Below are 26,262 nucleotides of genomic sequence, written 5' to 3'. Positions count from 1 at the left end.
ACAATCTTCCCTAAATTTACTTTAAAATAGTTTACCTTGAATTCTATGCCACTAGTTTATCATAGTTGTATTCCACATGCTTCACATAATTCAATAAATAAAATTAGTCAACTTAGATTCATCAAATCTTTGATTTTATACTATTTTGTCACCCGACCAACACTAGTTCATTCTACAAACACTAAATTTTATTGATGCTTGACACCAACTAAAGTTTACTCAACATATACTAAAAATCACTCAGCTTGCATTATTTTTCATCTTTGCTTGGCACTTCCTGGTTCTAACTCAATTGCTACTCATTTCTTCTTAGCCTACATTGACTGCTCGCCAAGGCTTGGTAGAAACTTTTCTTACTTGATCTTCTTCAAGTCTTAACTTGAGTAATATTTCACTTTAGACTTTAAGTATCAATTTGATACTTTGTCTTAGTGCTTCTTTTACATACCAAATAAGTCAACATTAATCTATGTGCTATTGTTATCTCCTCTTTTCAAATCCTCTTCATTAATCAACTAAGTGATAGATTTCACACCAAAAAGTAATTATCTCACCACTAGGTAGTAGGTTTGACATCATTGGAAAATAATGATTGTTCCATTACATGTTCTTCACTTCAAAACAATCTTACATAAAAAAAAAAGGCCTCCCTTGCTATATTCACTAGAAGATCAACAAAATCTAAAAAGAAACTCAAACTAGGTGATGATGATGAAGAAGAAGATTAGAAAATAAAATTCAAAATATCATCCCTCATGTTTGATCAAATATTGAAAAGAATTCAAGATGGTGGATGTATATATATCTAATTTCAACATTTTAAACTATGAAACAAGGAACAATGCAGAGATGATACAAATTGAAGAAGCCCTAGTGGCTAAAATGGGAAAATGGAAGTACTCTCCAAAGGAATAAAAAAAGAAAGTTCCAAATATCCTACTAAAGATAGCAACACATCATTGGGAGAATGAATTAAATTTTGTTAGAGACATTAGAGAAAAAACTCTTAGATAACTTATGCCAAGTCTATTTGACAAGGGAGTGAAGGAATCATTGAAGGAGAATGAAACAAAGTTTACCCCCAGATTTAATGCATTCTTGATCCTATCAAAATAAATTGAATCAATTGAAAAGTCAAATACAATTGAATGGAAGAACATATATGGGTTGCACAAGCCTAGTAAATAAGCTCTACAAATTAATGACAAAGATGATGACAGAGTTGAGAAATATGATGATGAAATAGAGAAATTTAAAAATATATAAGAAGAAAATATAGAGGATGAAGATGATCAAGAAGTAGCAAGAGGATTCAAAGTATTCAAGACTAAGTTCCTGAAGAGATAGTAGTAGAGGTAATGAACTCCCTCCCTCTCTCTTTGAGAAAAATCTTAGTGCAATCAAGCTCAGAGAAGACTCCTACCATGTTAGTTGAGGTAAACACTACTTCCCCAATAACCCAACTAACTAGTGGAGTAATAGTACCGAGTATAATGATGAGTGAAGTTTCCATCACTTCATCTACTAAAAAATAGGCTCAAATCATCTCAGCATTAGATTCATAGCCAACATTAGTAAGTTTTCATTGTATTACTATTGTTGATACTATTTATACTATTGTTTATTTATGGAGTATATCTACACTGAGTGCAACACAAGATGATCTAGAGGAGGAAATTGTTATACCTTAATTGGGATCTTTCTAATCAAAATCCTAATCAAATAGATACCTTGGTGAGCTATGGAAGAAAAGGGCCAAAAAGAAAAATCTTAGACAGGAGAAGAAAAAGAAGAATCAAGTGCTTATAGTTATCAAGGGCATATTCATTGATGCACTGAATCTTGAGGTTGATGATAAACAACCAATTTTGGAGAAACTTATTGAAAATTTTCACAAGTATAATGAGGAAGTGAATGGACAAGATAAACTTCTATAGAGGGCATAAAGGAAGTTTGAAAATAAAGTTTTGGAGAAGGTAGCTCAAAAGATTGCTATTAACCAAGTGAAATTGGCCACCATTCCTGCTACATTTTAAAATTATGTTAATAATGTTGCTTCTTTATTTATGGAATTAAATGATACATCTTACTTCACTAAGGAAATAAAGAAAAAATTGTTTAAGATATATGCTGACATGAAGGAAAGTGCACATCAGTTGTCACTTGATCCTAGCTGTAGTTCTACACATTTTGTAAAAATCAGATATTTAACAAATCTATAAGTAAAATTTTTGAGTGAAGAAGCAAGGATAAGGGCTACACTAATAGAAATACAAGGCATGATACTTCCCAACATGGATGTAATGAAAAAGAATATTACACATATAAAAACATTGATCCATGACAATAATTTCTATATAGCTGGTCACATGATGGAACTATCAACAGAGGTGTAGATAGCCTTGAACGCATCAGAAAAATTGCAAGAGAATTGGGACAAGTTAATGTCCATATTTTAAAGGTACATAGTGATTTCCTTTCACATTAATGTGTCACCTTTTAGTTATGCATTTTTAGCATTTATGTAAAAAATGGGGAATATAGAATGTATATATACAGGAAGGAAATATATGTATAGTATGAAAGATGCTTATACAAAGCAAAAAATATGTTTACAAAAGCAATTTTTTTAAAAAAATAAACAAAAAAATTTAGAGGTTACTGAGTAGCAACAATAGACAACTATCAAAATTGAGTTACAAACCTAGACATGTTGATAGCGGGAGTTTTGGCTTATATTTTGAATATTCAATATTTTGGCATGATAAGTGTTTTTGTCACTAATGCCAAAGGGGGAGATTGCTGACAAGATAGTCAAATCATTTGCCTATTAGTGACCTAAAACTTAGTTAGTTGGTTAGATTTCTACTGAGCTCCTTATGCCAAAAGAAGAGTCTCCTGAGTCAACCAGTCTAATTCTAGTTCATTCTACGCTTCATAATATCTAGAGAGCTAGTAGAGTTAATAAAGTTAATGAAGGTAGTGTTGATTGATCTATTTAGTGTTAACTGAGTCTACCAAGTTGCTTAATGTTTGCTGAGTCATCTAGTGTTGACCAATTTCCTATTTCCCCAAGTGCTCTATATGGATTGATGATGTAGGAGCATCTTGGATGTATGAGAAATCTTGCATCACCCATTTTTTAATTTTTTGTTTTAGTCTTTTCTATTTTAATAAGGACTAGTAGATAGGGAGGTTTCTATTTCTAGGAGCTTGCTATTTTTAGTAAGTTTGTCATACGAGCTCATATTGTTCTCATTTTCTATAGGAAGGTTCATTTTAGAGATATAAGCCTACCATTAAAATCTTATTGCTCTAGCTTAAGTATTGGGTAAGTTATTGCAGATATTTGGTGGAAAAATTTATAGAAATATCTTCAGGCTCACCATTGGAGGCCTTAGAGTGCTTAGATGAGGTCCAAAAAATTGACAAAAGGTCAATATCATAATTCTAAGCTTATAGATCAAGAGCTGGCAGTTTTAAAAAGTGGTTATAATAGCCAGTTAGAGCAGTGGTTCATGAGATATGGCCTTCCAAAGTTGGGCTACCCAAAATTTCAAAAATAATTGTCAAAGATGTATTTGATTGACTCAATATGTTTTGTTAGGGTCTTTCAGCCCTAAGTATTTAGTTTGAGGATGTAGAACCTACCTAGGTGGCATAACATTTCCTATTTAAGAAGGGTCTAAACATTGTCTAAGATAAATCTGGGTGATAGTTCATAGCTTGTCTTGCAAATTATTGTGTTGAAGGTGCCCATGTGGTTTAGAATATTATACTTGTGAATTTGGTAATATCATATTTGTGGTGCAAATAAGAAATCCATATTTTGTTCTCACATTTTCTATTTTTTCTTTGTTTCTATTATGAGTTTGTGATATTAAGTGGAGTGCCCTTTGTCAAATGGTATTAGAACTAAAGTTCTTGAGTGTGTGAATAGATCATTGATTGTGAGGTAGTTCACACCAAGATTGTGGTTTGGGCTAAGTCTATAGATAGAACTATGATTGTGAGGTAGTTTGCACTAAGGTTTTAGCAGAAGCCCAAAAATTCCTCAATGAAAAGAGCATGGTGGAAGAGCTGTAGGTGTTACACCTGAGCATTTTCAAGCCCTCCAAAGGAAAATGAAAGAATTGGAAGAATATATGTGAGGAGGAAAAAATCTTCCTATAATGGATGAAAGAGAGGATGAGGATAAAGTAGAAGAAAAAGCCAGAGTAAATGTAGTTCTAAATCAAGAGGAAGAGAGGATTTTTAGGGCTATTTCCAAGATTGGAAAAAGACCTAAGTTTGAAGTTCCTACATTTTTGGAAAATCTTAATCTAAAGGAGATAATTGATTAGATCAATGAACTAGAGGAGTACTTTGAATATCAAGATATTGAAGATCCTAATAGGGTCAAGTTTGTGAAGGAAAAACTGAAGGGACATGCAAAGATATGGTGGTAGGAGGTTCAGTTGGAGTGAAATAGAAAGAGAAAGGACAAAATCACTAGATTGGAATGGATAGTAACTACACTAAAGTGACAATTTATTCTTGTGGATTATGGGCTTAATCTATTGAAAAAAATGAAAGGGTTGAAACAAGCAAAAAAATCTACTCAAGAGTATGTTGAAGAGTTCTACTAGTTCTTATTAGAGCTGGCCATGTAGAAGTTGATAAGGAGAAAGTTACTCATTATCTTAATGGGTTAAGACCAAGAATTCAAGATGAGCTAAGTCTAGTTTGAATGAATAGTATTAAGGAGGCATAATAGTTTTCCCTAAGAGTTGAGGAGAAATTGAGAAGAAGTTTGACAATAAGAATAGTGGAAGAGGTCAAAGTGGGAGATTTGGTAGACAATCTTATGGTGGTTATAATGATGATCAAAAGAAAAAGGATGAGGTTGGAAGTAGTTGTTTGAACTAGAAGAGAAACAATTACAACTATTTTCATGATCATAAAAATAGAGATTAGAGAGGAAGAGGCAAAGGATAAGGATTTGGAAGATGAGGCTTTCGTGGGAAATGTTTTCACTATAGGGAAGAAGAGCATAGAGAATTTGAATGTACCTAGCACCAAGGAAGGAAAATTTGAAGAATAGAAGGCCAAGATAGAGTTGCACATGTTGGTGAAGATGCCAAATCCTCACATTCTAAAGATGTTGGAAAAGAAGTCCTAGTTAACTGAAGAGTCTTTTTGAGTGGTGGGAATGAACCTAAACAAAGAAGGAGCTTTTTTTACACAAGGTGCATATGTGAAGATAAGTGTTGTGATGCAATAATTGATGGTGGAAGCAAAGATAATTTGGTGTCAGAAATTATGGTCACCAAGTTGAAGCTGAAAAGGTAGAAACACCCACATCCATACCGTATTTCTTGGGTGCAAGATGACCACAAGGTCATGGTTAATGAGCAGGACTCAATGAAGTTCAAGATTGGAACCTACTAGGATGAGGTACAATGCATTATCATACCCATGAAAATATGTCGTATGTGGTTGGGTAGGCTATGGCAGTTTTATAGGCATGTTATACACAGTGGGCAAGAAAATACCTACACTCTAACTAAGGATGGAGTGAAACATAAGTTGAAGCCGTTGAAGGATAAAGAAGAAAAGGTATGTAGTGTTGCTAGAGTATGTTTTGTTGATAAAGAAAAGGATAAAGAAGAAGAGGTATGAAGAATAGACATATGTGTTTTGCTATAATTCCTAAAGATAGTAAAGAAGTAGAGAATGTACCTACAAAAGTTGCAGATATGTTGGGAGAGTTTTCTGATATTGTATCAGATAATGTACCTAATGGATTACCCCCAATGAGAAAGATCAATCACCAAATAGATTTGTTTCCAAGAGCCAATTTGCCTAACAAGGCAGTGAAGAGAATGGCACCATCAAAAAGTGAAGAGTTCAATAGGCAACACTAGTACAAAAACAACAATATACAATTGAATAAACTACAAATAAATATATGACCAATTTTGATCATGTGACTAGTGGTAGTTTACTACCAGTCATCAATCTGGCTACCAAACTATTGACTAAACTATTTGAATCAATGAATTGGTCACTAATTTTATCATTGATTTGGTTGTTGATTGATAATAAAAGTAGTTTATTTGGTGGTTTATTAGGTAGTTGATTGTTATTGAATAGTAGTTTATTCAGTAGTATATTTAGTAGTTGATTTGATAGTATATTTGGTAATGGATTTGGTAGTTGATTTGATAGTTGCTTTGATATTATATTTGGTAGTGGATTTGGTAGTTGATGTGGTCATTCATTTGGTAGTATGTTTGGAATTTAATCTAGTAGTTGATTTGGTAGCTAATGTGATAATATATTTGGTAGTTGATTTGATAGTTGATTTGGTAAGAATTTGCCTTAGGGAAAAATTCACCCAAGAACTAAGAACTCAAATACAACCACAACTTTAGACCAAAAAGGAGTATGATTAGAATAACAATTTATTCAATTCAATATCCCATAAAAAGTGTACTAGGAGTGCCTATATATAAAGGACTCTGAGATACATCTAGAATGCCTCATAATTAGCTACATGATAAGTCATACAACTAGGCAAATGTCCACTAGATATGGATTATCCTCCATTAAGCGCGAAAGTAAGTGTGATGATGAGAGGGTAAGCCTACAAGGGTGTAACACACAAATCAATGTTTTAGAAAATATGTGCTAAAAAGGAAGTGTGAGTAATTATGTTTTCGACATGATAACCTAGTGAATGATGCAAACTCCAGTGTTGTAAACACCATGTGCTGAATTAGAGTTGGGTACTTATGTGTTTTCAACATGACAACTCAGAAAACTACACAAACTCCTAAGTGTCTCACAAAATAAAAATAAAACAATGAATTAACCTAAGTAAACTTAAGCGTAAATAGTAAATACATATTTACACCAACATTTCCCCTTAAGTGCAACTTAGGGGAATGCCCTTAAGCTTACAAAAACTAGTCAAGTGACTCTTGCATGTCCGCTAACTGGGCGAAGGATGACTATCCATGTGTGTAGGGTTGCTTACTGCATATGTCGAAGCATAATGTTTGAGCAGAGGATGTGTGGCTTTGATAGGAGATACCATGTGGGCAAATAGCATCAACTGGGGTCACCAGAACATGGTCATAGTGGTGCTAGTTTTAAATAAGTGGCAGCCAAAGTTCTCTAAACCTAGCCAAGATCAGAAGCTATCAAAGCTTGCAACAATCTCGAGTTGCCACAAAATAAAAAATGGCTTGATACTTGTTGGGTTTATCCCACATTCACCGTGGGATAGCCTTTTGGTGAGTTTAAAAAGAAATACCCACCAACCTTAAGGCAAAGTGAATACCAGATAGCCCACCAATTTTGAACTTGGCATCGGGAAATGTGGTAAGCCATAGGTGAATTTTCCAATTTGGCTAGATTTTGAATTGTACGTGCTAAAAAATGTAGAATATGGCCACAAACATAATTAAAGGATATACCTTATAATAAAAGAATATTCCTCTACGCAAGGCCGGATCTGATAGCCTGGTACCTGCAAAAAAAATTCAAAAGAAATATAGTAAAAAATGAAAAGAATTAAATTATAGACCCAAAATATTAATCAACTAGATCTGCAAATGACCATACCTAAATTGCAAATTGGGGCCTCTGAGTGATGATTTATAAAAAAAATTTGCCTCATAGTTTACTTTGACCTAGGGTAGCAGAGTGTATAGTCAATCTTCATCGAATCAGTGTTTTAGATGCAATGGTGAGGTTAGATCTAGCTCTAGATGCTCCCAATTTATACAGTACTCCAGATTTAGGCCAAGGTGCTAAAGCAACAATGGTCTTGAATGACTATGTGAAGAAAAAACCTCCTAGCTCTAATACCATGTAAGAGTTTGATATAGCTCTAGTACCATGTAAGAATTTTCCTTAGGGAAAAATTCACCCAAGAACTAAGAACTCAAACACAAGCACAACTATAGACTAGAAAGGAGTATGATTAGAATAAAAATGTACTCAATTCAATATGCCATAAAAAGTACACTAAGAGTGCCTATATATAAAGGTCTCTAAGATACATCTAGAATGCCTCAGAATTAGCTACATGATAAGTCATACAACTAGGCACATGTCCACCAGATATGGGTTATCCTCCATTAAGCATGAAAGTAAGTGTGATGATGAGAGGATAAGCCTACAACAGTGTAATATGCAAATTAGTGTTGTAGACAACATGTGCTAAAAAGGGAGTGCGAATAACTATGTTGTCTACATGACAACTCAGTGAATGATGCAAACTCCAGTGTTGAAGATGCCATGTGCTCAAGTACAGTTGTTTACTTCTGTGTTGTCAACATGACAACTCAAAAAAGTACACAAACTCATAAGTGTCTCACAAAATAAAATAATGCATTAACCTAAGTAAACTTAGTAAGTATAAATAGTAAATACATATTTACACCAAGAGATTTGATAGTATAGGTGGCAGTTGATTTGCTACTTTATTTGGTAGTATATTAGGTAATATATTTGCTAGTTTGTTTGGTATTTTTTTGGTTGTTTTTTTAATCATATTAGGGCATGATGGAATAAAACCACCATCCTCCTACATTGAAAGCAAGTGCTCTACCATTGAGCTAGTACCCTTTAAAGAATAGTAGTGTTTTAAATGCATAATATAAAGAGCAAGAGAATGGTTTCATTGTCAAATTCATTTTATGTGAATTTTTCCCCTTATTATAATAAATTTATTATGTGGCTTGTCTAATAAAATTACAACATTATGTGACAAAAAAGAATAATTTGATGTTGAGACTATTTTGGTATGTCCATTCCTTGATGTTTTAAGAAGAGGTTGAAAAATAAATTAAGGCAAAATATTCTCTTAACATAACAGAACACTCACATAAAATTAAAATAATCTAGAAAAACAAATGAAAGTAAAGCAAAAATATTTTATTCACTTCTCATTATTACCTTCAGACTATTGGCAAGTGAATGGACAAGAATATCAATACTTCTAGAATATCGTTTAACACTATCTTCAAGCTTTTATCAAATGGAATGTAATGAAATATTCTTACCTTGAATTGAATTCTTACTAGAAGGAGTCAAAATAACAAGTTAGGAACTAGAAATGTGTCATGCTAGTCCCCATGATCAAATTTTAATTGATAAGAAAAAAAGGTAATATCTAAGCTAAATACCCACACAATCCAATTGAAAGAAAAGGAATATTAAGATTATATTTTAAAATATAATAAAGCATAAAAGTAGTACCTCAACTAAAATATATCTACAAAGTCAAATTAGAAGCTCCAACATATCTTTTATTTGATTTTACCTATACAACTAAAAAAAGAAAACAATATTCCCTATATTAAAGAAACTATAGTTTATACAAACTATAATAAAAGATAAGATGGGAAAATAGAAATCTTATTAGTCCCTACCTTATATAAGGTAGGGAACTAATGTTCACATTAGCCCCCTACAATGAAGGGATTAATTAATTTTATGACAAAAATATATTCGAAGAAAAGGTTTTGGGGCATTGTATTTTTTAATCATTTATCACATTCTAATTTCTTAATTCTCATTGGTTGCAAACCAATTTCTTGGGAAATTTTTTTATCTTAAATGAAAAATACTAGGAAAAATCTTGTTAAATTGAAATACCTTCTAAATCTAGCATCATTCTATAGAGTCTTAGCCACCATGACAGAGGACCTCTACACCTCATAGTGGGTAGTGGAAATCTAAATGGGCAATCTTGATCTGGTCCCTATATGAGCACTTCATCACCTACTTCTCCCCCACCTTCCTCCAAAAGATCTTCTTTCACTACCAACCCAGAGCAACAGTAATAAGAAGTGCGGCCCAGAGTGACATAAATCTATTGAACAAAATATTAATAGTGATTACACTAGCAATAACTTCCTGAATATCATCCCCTATTAGAGAAAACCCATCTCTTAGCCACAAAAAAAAGCCTAGCCCAAAGTGGGTACTCCTCTCTGCAATGCTCATCCAAATGGCACCTAGTGGCTACGTCCAATTGGGTGATCAGCTACTAAATTATCAACATACCACTTGCACATATTAAGAGCCATAACCAAGAGTATCCAACAATTTCTCCATCATGCAAACTCCCTTCCAAATTTACCATATCCAAAACTATTATGTTCATCAAAAACTTGGGCTTGTAAATTGCAAGAACTTCAAAATAAAATAGTTTATAATATTAATCTTTCTTTAAAAATTTTAACTTCAAAATGATCATATTTTAAAAGAAAATTAATAAATTTAATGTAGCTTCTAATTACATTTTTAAAATATGTTTAATTTTTAATAGTATTTTAATTTTATATTGCATTGTAGATTCAAAATTAACATAAAATTTGTATTTTGTATATTATATTTGGTTGTTTTAAAATTCTAATATTTTCTTCATAATAATCAATTATAAGCTTATTAAAAATTAAAATTATTTTTATATCTAAGAATAAATTATATATGTGAAATTAAATCTCATCAATTAATATATAAACCTTTAAAATAAATTTATTAGCTTATTTTTTAAAATAATAAATCTACTCATATACAAAATTTTATATTCAGCCAACATTTTTTTAACCATCTCTTGAACTAGTTTTTGATATACAAGTGAGGCAAAGGCCATACAAGTGAGACAAATACTAGGCTACTCTGTTAATCAATTTTTTAACATTTTCATAACATGACTCTTCTCCATCTACCACAAATTGTTGCATCAAAAATTGAGTACCGTGCTCAGCATGGGAGGCTGGAGATGCTAATAGTTGTATGATTTACTAAAAAAATGTTAGAAATGTTAAAAACTACATGCTCCAATTTTTACTTTTATAAGTATTAAAATTATTAAATAATTATATCTATAGAAACAAACTATGTTATTAAAAGTTAGGTGATTCTATGATACAAAACCTTAAATCTACAAAATGGATATCTGTAATTTCTTCAAGTAATTATTTAGTTTTCTAGCTATTTTTTAATCACTACACATTTACTTTTCTTATTTCTAGCTATGGTTTATAACATATAGACATGCCAATACAGTTTTATGTTAAATTGTATAAATATTAAAGTCAATTTTTATAAAATGTAAAATTGCATATTCATACTAGAAAAATAATATTTTTAAAAATTTAATTTAATTATCTTAAAAATGCATACACCATAGAAAACATCAACTTTAGAAAATATACAAAGTGTAATGTACAAATATTTTAAATTTTTGTAAAGAAAAAGTGAAAAAAAAAAACTAGCAAAAATATCACCAACCAATTAGAAACAAGGAATAGTCTTTACAAAATATAAAACAAATATAACTTAATATTTTTATAATGCAGTCAAACAAATTATAGAAGTATAGTGTTCAAGGAGATTTAGGAAAAAATAACTAATGATGTGGAGAAGGGGACTGCCAATAGTTTCTAGAGCTTGATAAAGACTAGTAGGATTTTGATACAAAAGCTCTAGTAACCATAGTTACACCTAATAAGAAAGGCCCTACAAGTATTCCCAGTACTACTGAGAACTTAGAATACTATGTGTTTTGAAACCTTAAGCAAAGATGTGAGTGGACAAAAAGGGGATAATAACTTTGTAGCAATTTTCTCATTGGAAAAAGAAAAAGCATAAATTGAGTATTTTCCATGTTATGGGGAGCATTCCGTACTTCATCTAGGGTAAGGGGTTCTTTTTAAAGAAAATAAATATACTGAACTTGTGTTTTGTAACCTCAAATAGAAGATTCACATGAATGGATAATAAAGTGCAGCACAGAAAAACGTGAGGAAATAGGGAATCTTCGTAATTCTTAAGAATTCCTTGTATTACTATCTGAACAAAGATAGGATTAGAAAATTATTTTTGAGCAAGCTCCATGGTTATGGGAAAAATATTTTAGTCTAATTAAAGACCATTTGTATAGTATTATTTTGGATACATTATATCTCCACTTTCAGTAAAAATTTGATTCCTATCAAAATATTTGGCTCTTCATCCAAACATAGATATTTTGGTCTACTCTACCTCAACAAAGATACTAATAGAACTAGACATTTTAAAGGGACTTCCAAAGGATATTTGGTTAAAATGGAAGACTAGATCTATAAGAAAAAATTCAACAATGAAAAATCAAAATACCCCTCATTGCAAGTGATGTTTACAAGTTGATCATATTGCTAACCAATGGATGTAAAAAACTCAAAAAAGTTCAATCAAGCTACAAAGTAGCAAAGAGTTTACAAGTCTATGTAGATCTCCTCAAAGAAGAATAAGGAAATAGATCAAGCTAAAGGATAGTAGAAATTGATTTTAGATAATGGGAAAGGCATGCCTAAATCTACACTAGCCATCTTCCCCTTCATAGTCAAAATCCTCATAAATGGCTCATTTTCTTAAGTATGAAGAAGGACAAGTAGAAAGAATCACTTAATTCAACATTATCCAAGGATTAAAGGATGTTTTGATATGTTACAACTTTTGGGACCAAAGCAACTCAAGCTTTAGGATGTAAATATTTTTGATCTACACTGATGTAAATTATCATTTTTTAATCTTTAGAACCTCAAAGGCCACAATTTGACTTTCTACAAGGAAAATTCAAACAACATGAAAACCAACATGACTTATCCTATGCAACATTAGACTATCATTTTAATAGAAATTTTTGGCTGTATTGAGTAGCTGATAACTAGATTTTATGATATTTATAATATGAACAGAGACACCATACTTTGAATGTCTCATATTATTCCATATATGTAATTGAAACTTGAATTTTTAGGCAGATTTATGAGAACTAATATGAACATAAGTTTCATTATGAATGCTATCAAAAATTTCAAAAGTCATTTGAAATGTGTGGTCTTATTTTTTTTATTCTAAGATTACTAATGATGAATAAAGAGATGTAATTTTTGTTTCAATTGATTAAGCACTATTTGATGGTGATGATATGTTTCTCAATTGTACAATCCACTAAGACTACTCTATAGAAATTCAATAATAGTGAGTAAAATCAGGATCATGTTACATAAGTCAAATGGATACTCAGTCCTTAGCTATTGGCCAAAAAGATATCAAATTAGATTTGACTTAAAATTTTCATCTATTGATAAGTAGGAGATATTTCCACATCAATTCAAATTGTGATATTGCTATCAGGATTGAACTATGTAGCTTTTTGAGTCAAACTCATTGACCCATGCTTCATGAGTAGTGATTCAACATGAATCCATATGTCATGAAAATAAATAGGATAATTAGCCCTCTTTGGAGCTAGGTGATTCTAAAAGAGGTGAAGCACCTGGGCTTCTTGGGAGGTTTGCAGTAGTACTCAGATGGGTGAGCTCTCAGGAAGTCCTAGTGCTTCACCTTAATGAGCATCACCTAGATCCAATGAGTTCTAAGTGTTACATTTATTCTCATGAGAGATGGATTCATTTGTAAATTATTACTCATGATATGTTGGTCAATGAGTTTGACTCAAAGAACTACATAGTTAAATTCTAATAGAAATATCACAATTTTACTTGATGTGGAAAATTTCTCCAACTTATCATACCCTCTTACTTTTACATTTTTTATACATGTATTTAGAATCACTACATTTTACATGACTATACTACCAAACTATCCATAAATCTATTTTATGCATACCATACCATGATTAACACCCATAGGACCATACCCATTTAAAAGATTTTTCATAAATAGTTTATATACCTTGTCCTACATCTATGTTTTAAGTGTGATTACTAATGTCACTGATCTTGATAAACAACCTTTTATCATTTACACTTACAGTATGAAGGATTCTCTTACAACAGTTTTGTATTCAACCATTAGATGGAGACAATGATAAATATTTTAATCTAGCTACATAAATCCTTTCAAGGGAACAACTCTTTTGTCTTTCCTTTAGTTTTTAAGTGAAAGAATGTACAATTCAATCAAAATAGTGATGCCATTATTAGACAAACTATATGCAATCAAAGCCTCTATCTATTGTTACACAACCAGTTACAACTTATTCATGTGCAAGATATCCAAAAGTGACAACCAATCTAGTTTCAATGGAATACTTCGCTTCAGGTGAAATCCTAACAAATCCAAAGTCTAATCATTTAGCTCTCATATCATCTCAAGAATTGTATTAGATGGCTTGAGATCTCTATGAATGGAACTTTTTTGTGCCAACCTATGAAGATGCCCCACCCCTCTACCACTAGTCTATTTGTCTTACCATCTATTTAACATTGTGCCTTAGCCATTCGAACAAATGCCATATAAGAGGGCTTTGTTGCATTTCCTCATAGACTATAAGTCTCCCATTACCCTCAATGCAATAGCCTAGCAATAAATAGGTGCCTATAGTAGACCTTGGTGAGACCACGTTTGATCTGTTTAACCTTACTAAATTTGTTTATAATGTTGTGAAGAACCTCAATTAAATTAATTATATTTCCCACCTCCACCATGTGTACATGTATTCATCCACTTCTAGATGAATTGCCAACATGGATCATTATAGAGTTGAATATTATTGCCTTCAACATCTTGGGATCTGACCTAAACCCTTGAGGTTCGAGATGAAAATGATGAGATGATGCTCTTGTATTTAGGCTTTTCACCACCTAGATCCATATTTCATATTTCTATGTAAACATACCTTAAACCATCCATATTTATGCCACCTAGAATTGAACCCACAACAGTACCCATCGATGAAAATATATTTATTTTTCCTCACTACCCAAACCTCCTTCATCATCGCTAGCCTTGTTCAACATATTTCTAGACACAATAGGATACTATTACAAGGTGCATTAGTGGAAGGAGCCTCCAAAACATAACTTGTCTCCATTAATGCATTTTCATTAATGATCAGATTACCTCGTCTATCAATTTTGGAATATCTCCTTTCAAATTATTGTTCCTAAAATCAAATTTCTACAAACTAGACAAAGAAGAAATGTCGCTCAAGATTGTTCCAATTAACATGTTGTTCCCCAATATCAAAATATTCAAAGACACAAGCTCTTCTAATGTAAAGAAAAATGGTACCATTCAACCCCAACTCACCAATAGAGGAAAAATGTAGCCAAAGATTTGAGATGTAATTAACATAATTTAGCAAAAATTAAAATTGAATTGGGCATCTTGATAGATTTGCTAATCAAATCAAAGAATTTCGGTAAAACCCTTTAAAAAAAAAAAGCCTAAAAAAATGAAATCACCTAAATAACAATTAACTTATAAAAATAATAAAATTTGTTGCATACTTGATATAGTTCTCTACTATGTATCTCAAATCTGGTCAGAGTAAAGGTGAGAGAGAAAAGTGGAGAGCTTATTTGATGTAGGGGAAAGAAATAGATTAAAAACTATTTCATATTTTGGTTTTGATAGTGGTTGCATCTTGAAGACTAGACTTTATTTCATGTGAATAGGGGACTATCTCATTTTTGGGTTAGGTTTGAATTTGAGATCATAGAAGAAACTATTGTGTTGTTAGATGAGGTACAAATTTTGTGGTAGTTAAAATAAGGTGATGATATACTTATGTTTTAATTACTAGAGATGTACTGAATTGAATTATTATGCTCATTTTATTTCTTGAGAATAAAAAAATAAAAGTTATGGATATTTAAGTGTATATGAACAAAAACTAAACTAAAATTTTGTGGTACCTTTCAATAATTATAAACAAAATTATTTATAAAAAAATTATTTACCATTATTTTATGTTAGGCGTTGGGTTTCTAGAGGAATTATCTCTCCTCCTTCAAATGTTATTATTATTATTATTATTAAATTTAAAGTTAAGATGGATTATTTTAAATTTTTCAATAACATTACACAGGTGCATATTTCACTTAGTTTTCGCATGTAATATAATAATTTTTATTGTGATATTACCAATAGAATTCAATTGTGTAGTTTTGGAGTTCAAGTCAATGACCCATGTTTCATGAGTAGTGATTCATAAGAATCCATCTTTCATAGGAATAAATGGAACACTTAGCACTCATTAGATCTAGGTGAATAAATGAAGCACTGAGATTTCTTGGGAGTTCACCTATCCAATACTCAATATTTGAGTAGTACAGGATGGGTGACCTCCTAGGAATTCTTGGTGCTTCAACTCTACGAACATCACCTAGATGCAATTAGTTCTAAGTGTTCCATTTATTCTCATGCGAGATGGATTCTTATGAATCACTACTCAGGAAACATGGTTCAATGAGTTGGACTCAAAAAACTACATAGTTAAATCTTGATAGCAATGTCACGATTTTACTTGCTATGGAAAATATCTCCTACTTATCAATTTTGTATTGAATAAAAGTAGACATAAAAATGGATATTGTAATTTTTTGAAAATTGGATAAAATACTGAAAAAATAGGAAATTTTATTAAATATTATTGACTAGACGCACATATTTCTTTATAAATATTTAGCTTATTCAAGTTACTATAAAAAAAATTTAACACATAACTATGGTGCCAAATTCAATATTTTCTAAAATCTCTAGAAGAAAGGAGAGCGATGTATAAATAAATAGGAAAAATAAATCCTACATAATAATTTGAAGGAAAAAAGAAAAATGTTGACAATACAAATATTAATTGTTTACATTTTTTATAGAGTATTTATCTGTTAGTAATAGAAGTTTTGTATAAATACTTTATCTCTTGCATGTTAAGAAATATTTATAGTTAATCATTATTTTAAGATATGGAGATTAAATATATGATTTTTTTAATGTACCTTGAATATTTTTGTACCTAATCTGGACACATTTATTTGCATTACATTCTTATAGTTTGTATTTTTTCCGTTATTAATTTAGCTCCTTTTAATCAATGATTTTTTACTAGGGCTTTGGCATTCTCCTTTCTATAGGAGAATAAAGCTCTAATTTGTGTGCATCAAAAGGACTATGGAAATCTCATGATAATTAATGCATCACTATTTGTGTAATTAATTTTTTTATTACATAAAAAAGTGCAAAGTTTGTTTACTTATAAACTCTTAATTTATGCCTTCTCAACTAGTACTTGATTATTATCTTCATTTTTTATCTATCTATAGATATAATTATCTCCTTTAGTTCTCTTTGTTAGAGATGATTTATCAAAGAAAATGGATTAATGATGACTCATATGGGATTTTGCATTAATTGAGGAAGAATGGGTAAGATGAATACAAATCCTTGAAGAAACATTGGGAAAGTGTTTATAAGGCTAGACATTCTTAAGGCTAGAATACAATTAGTAAATACATAAATTAAAATTTATATTTATTAATTAGCTTTTATAGATCATTTAATAAATATAAAACATGATAAAATTATATTTTTGTTATCATATTTACCAATTGATGTGTTATAATTAATTGGTAAATATTCATTTATACTTGTAAATTATAAAAAAAAATTCATTAGAATGTAATATTATGGTAAAAAATTATTGATAATTCATTTAGTCATTTGTATGGATGACTAATTATTAGTGATCAATTTCTTAGTCATTTATTTGATCCTTACTTTAATCACTTATGTTTGTCTAACGTTGTGATTTTATCTGATGACCAAATTAGTCATTTATTTATTTACTTAAACCTATAAAATATTTTAAAAAATCATGAATTTGATCACTTTTAGTCATGTGACTAAAATTTTTTGTCTTGAGGCTAAATTTTTAGTCACGTAGTTATTTAGTTACCAAAATTCTACTAGTACAAGTTTGTGAGTTGTTGCAGAAGGGGTTGATTTGTGAGAGAGCCCATGTGGTGTATCGACACTGTTAGCACCAAAGAAGAATGGAGAATGGGGGATGTGCATAGATTCTCATGCTATCAAAAAGATAACCATCAAGTATAGATTTCATTTGCTAAGGATGGATGATATTATGGACTACTTGAGTGGAGCTATGTATTTCATAAAGATAGATCTAAAGAGTGGGTACCATCATATTTGTATCAAAGAAGGTGATGAGTGGAAGATTTCTTTCAAGACAAGGGAAGGATTGTATGAGTGGTTAGTCATGCCTTTTGGGCTAACCAATGCATGGAGCACTTTCATGGGACTCATGAATGAGATACTAAAGGATTTCTTAGGAAATTTTGTCATTGTTTACCTAGATGATATATTGATCTTTAGTACGACATTGGAGGACCATTTGATTCATATTCACAAGGTTTTTGATAAGTTGAGGGAAGAAAAGTTGTTGATAAACCTGAAAAGGTGCAGTTTTGTAAAGAAGGAGTTGGTGTACCTAGGATTTGTAGTCTTAGGAGAAGATCTAAAAATAGACCCAAAGAAAGTGATGGCTATCCTTGAATGGCCTACTCCAAGGAGTGCGATAGAGGTAAGATCTTTTCATGAAATGGCTACATTTTATAGAAATTTCATAACAAGTTTTAAGAGTACTTGTGGACCCTTCAATGAAACAATGAGAGGGGATAGGAAAGATTTTAAGTGGACTGTAGGAGCAGATAAGAGTTTTAATCTATTGAAACATAAAGTTATTGAGCAATCTATTTTAGCAGTTCCCAATTTTAACAAGTTGTTTCAAGTATATTGTGATGCTAGTGGTACTACAATAGGAGCTATTTTGAGTCAAGAAGGTAGACCTATTTCTTATTTTAGTGAGAAGTTGAATGATGCAAAAATAAAATATTTTGTTTATGATCAAGAATTTTTTACTATAGTACAAGCATTGAAGAAGTCGAGACACTATCTTCTTCCTAAGGATTTTTTTTGTCTACTGATCATCAAGCTTTGCAATATTTGAGTAGTCAAGGAAAATTGAACCAAAGGCATTCAAAATGGGTAGAATTTTTGCAGAGTTATACATTTTTATTAAAACACATGAGTGAGAAGTCTAAAAAAGTTACAAACACTCTTAGTAGAAGAAAAATTTTGTAGAAAAAAATGCAGATAGAGGTGGTTGGGTTCAAGGAACTCAGTACTTTATATCCAGATGATCTTGATTTTGTTTAAGTGTGAAAAGCTTGTACATAACCTGTTACACTTGATAGAACAAAGTTGTTGAATTTCATGATCTAGGATAATATGTTGTTCAAAGGAATCTAGTTTTGCATTCCCAGAATTTCAACAAAAGATAATCTCATTTACGAGAACAATACTAGAGGATTGGTTGGACATTTTGGTAGAAATAAAACTATAGCTTTGTGGTGCAGGAGCACCTAGGTAGGCTAAGTGTGAAACCTAGGTATTTCTTTATTTTTGGCTTGTAGTGATGCTAGCCACATCACTATTCTAATAATAGGTCCTATGTGGTCCTTAGGTGTGTTTAGGAGACTTGGCAAGACCCAAAGTGACCAAGTTGCTAGAAGTTGCCGACTATTGTCAACTAGGTGACTTAGGTTCGAAAAAGGCTAAAATGGTCTAGAAAGGTTCCAATGGCTTTGAATTGTTTATTTGAAGTAATTTTATGCATATTATATGTCTACCTTGTTTTTGTGCCAAATTTGGAGGTCTAACTCCATGTAGAACAAAAGTTGCTGAAATGTTGTCATGTTGTCATGACAACATTTTCTTGCAAAAAGCAACTTTTTGGCATTTGTGTGTTTAGAACGTCCTAACTATTTAGAAAAGTTATGGAACTGATGGAGGAGCCTTTAAAAATGTGAGGACAGCCATTTTTAGGGGGTTGGACAAGTTGGTTTTGCATTTTTGTACGAATTGAGCAAGTATTTTGTTGCCGGTTTTATGCATTTGAAGGCATTTTTAATAGAGGAGGATTGAATGGCCTGATTTTTGTGTTGGAAAAGTTATAAAATATTGTTTTTAATCTTTTTGTAGTGTTGGTTTGATCATTTTAATTCGTTTGCATTAGTGTAGAAAAATCTTTTTGTTCTTGGCAAGTTGCTGATCTGAACAGGGCTGCACTTAGAAAATGGGATCTTAGGGCCACTTCCCACCATTGGAAACCTTTGGTATTTTTGGATTTGGAACTAGGATCCATGTACATTATGTATCAAGAAGGAGGGCCCTTGAGAGCATCAGCAAGCATTTTTAAGGTGATGCCCTAGGCAAGCCAAATGTAACTTGGCTAGGAATCACAGTTGGAAAATGAGTTATGGAGAGGATTGAGTGTACAAATACCTTAATCTGGCTGCACAGAAAGTAATGAAAAGGTCTAACCTTGCTCCAGTCCAAAGGAGAGGTCTTGGAAAGGTGTCTAAGGTGGTTTTCCATCACAACAGCGATAAAGCACTTGAAATCCTCATTTTTGGCCTAAAATTGTACTTTCATTGTACGGAAAGTTTGGAGGCTAGAAAATTACAGAATCTTGAAGTACTCTAAAAAGGGTATCCAAAAATATAATTTGTTTGTAGGGTTGTTAAGAAGTTTTTCAAGAAATCTTGTTTCCAGCTATTTAGGAGGGCTAATTCCTAGTAGCCTTTTTGGAGCAATTTGGTGTATCTTCCCTAGTAGATTGAATGCGCCTATGAAATCAGCAATGTTTAGGGTCATGGATGTTAGAAGGAGTCTACAAAGAAACCTAGATGAATAACTGGTACCCTTGGAGCTATAGATGGACTTGAGGGTTAATAGCGGACTAGAGTCGGCTAGTAAGAAATTTGATGTTACTTTGTTGGTGTACCCCCAACTGAAGGATTAGGATCTCTTGAGAAAAGTCCTAGTAATTATAGGGTGTGAAGAAGCCCTAGTGGGTCTAGTGAATGACCTAAGGTAGCCCTGAGAGAGAGCTTGGGGTTTGGAAGCAAGGTTGGGGTGTTACATCAGAGTGGTATCAGAGCCAGTTAAAGATTTGGGAAAGGTAGTTAATGTTGGAAGCCGCTGAAGAATCAGTAGGAGAATCCATGATGGTGACAAATTTGGAGTTAGCTAAAGAAGTTGATGAGCAAAGGCAAAGAAATCAGCTTCTTGAAGAAGCACTAGAAGAGGTCAAGCAAAAACTAGATGCAGTTGTAGAGGCAGCCAAGAAAAGAGATGAAGAAGAAGATGGGAATGGTAAAAAGGTAGCAGAGGAAGATATTGTACTTGAACCTGATCCTATCTTGCAAGAAGAGCCCTTCTTGAAGGCAATCAAAGCCTTAGGAGGTAAAGCTTTGGAAGGAGTGCCACTTTTTAGTGGTAAGATGGATATTGATGCAGTTATGGATTGGTTAGAGGGTATGGAGAACCACTTTGAGTGTGAGGGTATCTCAGAGGCACAGAAGGTTAAGGTTGCTAAGTCAAGGCTTAGAGGCTCAGCCTTAACATGGTGGAAGTATGTACAAGATGAAAGAGTTAGCATGGGCAAGAATCCAATTGCAAATTGGAGTGCTATGGCAAACAAAATCAAGGAGAACTTCCTACCTGAAGACTTTGAGATCCAACTCCATAAAAAGAGGCAAGGACTAAAGCAAAAAGATCTTGATGTGACCTCCTACACTGAAGAATTTCAGAGGTTGTGTTTGAGATCCAAGAAGCAAGAAGAGCAGTCACTCAAGGTGGCAAGGTATCTTGGTGGCTTGAAGTGGAACATTCAAGAGGAGCTTAGCTTATGGGCCCCTACCACTATCCAAAGATGTCATCAGCTAGCTTTGAAGGTAGAAGAAAAGAACAAGAGGAAAGGAGATTCTAACTTCAAAGATAGAGGCAAAGGCAGAAATCAGAAAAATCAAAGAGGAGGCTACCAAGGCAAAGGTAGTGATCAAAAGAGCCAAAGTGAAAGCAAACCCATGGAGCAAACTATTGACCACTCTTCAAGAGGTGGTTATAATAGAGGGAGAGGCAACCAAGGAGGATCAAGTAGGGGTAGAGGAGGTAGGAGCAGCTCTTACTTTGCAACAATGAAGTGTTACAATTGTGGTCAACTAGGCCATCCTACCTATAGGTGCCCAGACAAACCCTCTTCCTCAAGCCAAGATAAAAGGCTAGCATATGCACAAGAAGATAATAGAAGTTGCAAGGATGTTGACATAGACCATATTGAGTCTGAAAAAGGTGAGAATCTTATGTTTAGGAGGGTGCTGATCAAGCAACCAGCTTCTAATGAGCCTAGACATAGAAGGGCATTGTTTAGGATCAAGTGCAAGATCCTAGGAAAAGTATGCAAGGTGGTGGTTGATTATGGATCAACTGATAATGTAATATCAGAGGAGGCTGTTACAAAGCTCAAATTGAAGAAGATACCTCATGAAAACCCTTACAAGGTCACATGGCTTAACAAAGGGCAAAGCATCCTAGTGAATGAACAAGCATGGGTGGACTTCTCAATTGCAGGATATAAAGACCGCTTATTATGTGATATTTTGCCAATGGATGCTTGTCATCTTTTGCTAGGGAGACCTTGGCAATTTGATAGGGAAGTGGTCTATGATGGCAAGGAAAATACCATAACATTTAAGAAAGGAAGCAAGACCTTCAAAATTTAGTCATTGTTAGAAGGGGATGAACCACGGTCCAAGGTGCCTAATGTGCTGCTATGTGGAGAGAAAGAGTTTATTAGAGACCTCAAGCATGAGGAGAGCCAAGGATTTGCAGTCATACTAAAGGCTGCAAGTGAAGAAAAGCCAGTCCAAGAACTTTTACCAGCAGAGGTACAAGAGTTGCTTGTAAAGTATAAGGAGATTATTAGTGATGGTACACCAGCTACCCTACCACCAAGAAGAGTTATTAGCCATCAAATTGACTTTGTTCCAGGTGCCTCACTACCTAATAAGGCAGCCTACAAGTTAACCCCAGATCAGAACCTTGAAGTGGCAAGACAAGTCCAAGAGTTGATGGACCAAGGTTTGATCCAAAAGAGCATAAGACCTTGTGCAGTCCCGGTGGTTTTGGCATCCAAGAAGGGAGGAAAATGGAGGTTGTGTACTGACTCAAGGGCCATTAACCACATTACAATCAGGTATAGGTTTCCTATTCCAAGAATTGAAGACCTTATGGATTGTCTAGGAGGCGCTATGCATTTCACTAAGCTGGACTTGAAAAGTGGGTATCACCAAATTAGAATAAAGGAGGGAGATGAATGGAAGACAGCATTTAAGACTACTGATGGTCTTTATGAATGGCTTGTGATGCCATTTGGTCTTTCCAATGCCCCTAGCACCTTCATGAGGCTCATGAATGAAGTGCTCAAAGACTTCACAGGCAGATTTGTGGTGGTGTATTTGGATGATATCCTCATCTACAGCAAGACCAAAGAGGAACATGTCAAGCATGTAGAAGCAGTTTTGAAGAGGCTTCATGAGGAGAAGCTATCTATCAACCTTGAGAAGTGTGACTTCTTCAAGCAAGAGTTGGTGTATCTAGGCTTTGTGGTGTCTAAAGGAACTTTGAAGATGGACAAGGAGAAAGTTGTTGCTATCCTAAGTTGGCCTACACCTACCACATCTAGTGAGGTAAGAAGTTTCCACGGTTTGTCTCAATTTTATAGGAAGTTCATTAGGAACTTTAGTGGTATTTGTGCACCATTTCTTGATACCATAAAGGGGGGAGTCAAGTCCAAGTTTAGGTGGACTTTAGAGGCTGAAAAGTCATTTGATATGTTAAAAAAACAAGTAGCTACTCAACCCATCCTAAAATTGCCTAGCTTTGAAAAGTTGTTCACCTTAGAATGTGATGCAAGTGGCCTAGCAGTGGGTGGGGTGTTGAGTCAAGAAGGTAGACCAATAGCCTTCTATAGTGAAAAGCTAAATGAGGCCAAGAAGAAATACTCATCCTATGATCTAGAATTGTATGCCTTAGTCCAGTGTCTTAGGAAGTGGAGACACTATTTGTTGCCAAAAGAATTTGTTGTGTTTACAGATAATCAAGCTCTTAGCTACATCAACACACAGGAGAAGTTGAGCAACAGGCACTTGAAGTGGATGGAATATTTGCAGGCCTTCACCTTTATAATCAAGCATAAGAAAGGACAAATGAACAAGGTTGTTGATGCATTAAGTAGAAGGGTTTTAACAGTCCAAGAGATTCAGCTCCATAGCATTGGAGTGGAGAGTTTTCAGAATCTTTACAAGAATGATGAGGACTTTGCTGAAGCCTATAAGGTATGCATGGATTTTGGAAACCACTTTCATAGCAGATTTTCAGAATACACTTTGCAAAATGGGTTGCTATTTAAGGGTACCCAGTTGTGTGTACCAAGAGGTTCCATGAGAGAGAACCTAATACAAGAGAATCATAATGGCAGCTTGAGTGGGCATTTTGGTATCAGCAAGACAATAGAACTAGTGCAAAGGTTCTATTATTGGCCTAAATTGGTCAAAGATGTAACCAAGTATGTGGAGCAATGTATGTTGTGTATGAAGGCAAAAGGAGGAATGAACAATGCAGGTCTTTACCAGCCCTTACCAATTCCTAGCAGACCATGGGATTGTGTAAGTATGGATTTCATTGTTGGTTTGCCTAAAACTAAGCAAGGGTATGATAGCATTTATGTTGTTGTTGATAGATTCAGTAGAATGGGACATTTCATTCCATGTAAGACAACTAATGATGCAAGTCATATAGCTCATTTGTTTTTCAAAGAGGTTGTAAGGATTCATGGACTTCCATTAAGCATTGTGTCGGATCGAGATGTGAAATTCATGAGTCACTTTTGGAAGACTTTATGGAAGAAGCTTGGCACTAGCATGTCTTTTGGTTCAGCTTACCATCCTCAAACTGATGGTCGAATTGAGGTGGTTAATAGAACTTTAGGTAACCTTCTTAGGTGCCTAACTAAGGAGTATGGTCAGACTTGGGATGTTATCATCTCACAAGCAGAATATGCCTACAATGATAGCAAGAATAGGACTACCGGAAAGATTCCTTTTGAAATTGTTTATGGCATGCACCCAAGAGGTGTGTGTGAACTAAGGTGTCTTGGAAACATGGATCAGATTAGTGGTCAAGCTGAAGACTTTGTACAAACCATGAAGGAGATTCAGGAGCAAGTCAAGAAGACTATTCAAGACAACACTCTAAAACTCAAAGCCAAGGTGGATGAAAAGAAGAAGGATGTTCAGTTTGCTGTTGGGGACTATGTGATGGTCCATTTGAACAAAGCAAGGCTTCAAAAAGGCATTCCTACTAAGTTACAGATGAAGAGGGTAGGGCCTTGCAAAATATTGGCTAAATATGGAGCAAATGCCTATAAGGTAGATTTACCTTCCGATTTGGGCATATCCCCTATTTTTAATGTGCAAGACTTGGTGGCATACAAAGGTGACCCATCTCAGCTCAGTCCCGATGTTCATGAAGATCTTGAACTTGCTTCAACACCTACAAACAACAAGTTGGAGGTAGAAAAGGTGTTAGATTCAAGGGTAAAGAAGACTACAAGGCACAAGGTTTACATGGAACACCTCATCAAATGGAAGGAGAAACCAATTTCAGAGGCTACATGGGTTGCTGAGATAGAGTTCAAGAAGGTTGGCATACCTCTAGATTTGTTACAAACTGATCCACCTTGAGTTCTTTGTTGGAGGGGGGAGTATGGTGCAGGAGCACCTAGGTAGGCTAAGTGTGAAACCTAGGTATTTCTTTATTTTTGGCTTGTAGTGATGCTAGCCACATTGCTATTCTAATAATAGGTCCTATGTGGTCCTTAGGTGTGTTTAGGAGACTTGGCAAGACCCAAAGTGACCAAGTTGCTAGAAGTTGCCGACTATTGTCAACTAGGTGACTTAGGTCCGAAAAAGGCTAAAATGGTCTAGAAAGGTTCCAATGGCTTTGAATTGTTTATTTGAAGTCATTTTATGCATATTATATGTCTACTTTGTTTTTGTTCCAAATTTGGAGGTCTAACTCCATGTAGAACAAAAGTTGCTGAAATGTTGTCATGTTGTCATGACAACATTTTCTTGCAAAAAGCAACTTTTTGGCATTTGTGTGTTTAGAACGTCCTAACTGTTTAGAAAAGTTATGGAACTGATGGAGGAGCCTTTAAAAATGTGAGGACAGCCATTTTTAGGGGGTTGGACAAGTTGGTTTTGCATTTTTGTACGAATTGAGCAAGTATTTTGTTGCCGGTTTTATGCATTTGAAGGCATTTTTAATAGAGGAGGATTGAATGGCCTGATTTTTGTGTTGGAAAAGTTCTGAAATATTTTTTTTAATCTTTTTGTAGTGTTGGTTTGATCATTTTAATTCGTTTGCATTAGTGTAGAAAAATCTTTTTGTTCTTGGCAAGTTGCTGATCTGAACAGGGCTGCACTTAGAAAATGGGATCTTAGGGCCACTTCCCACCATTGGAAACCTCTGGTATTTTGG

Source organism: Cupressus sempervirens, chromosome 9 (assembly GCF_028749045.1).
Source record: "Cupressus sempervirens isolate cs-2001-9-10 chromosome 9, ASM2874904v1, whole genome shotgun sequence".
NCBI classification, from domain to species: domain Eukaryota; kingdom Viridiplantae; phylum Streptophyta; class Pinopsida; order Cupressales; family Cupressaceae; genus Cupressus; species Cupressus sempervirens.
The sequence above is the reverse complement of the archived record's forward strand: the minus strand, read 5'-3'. Positions refer to the sequence as shown.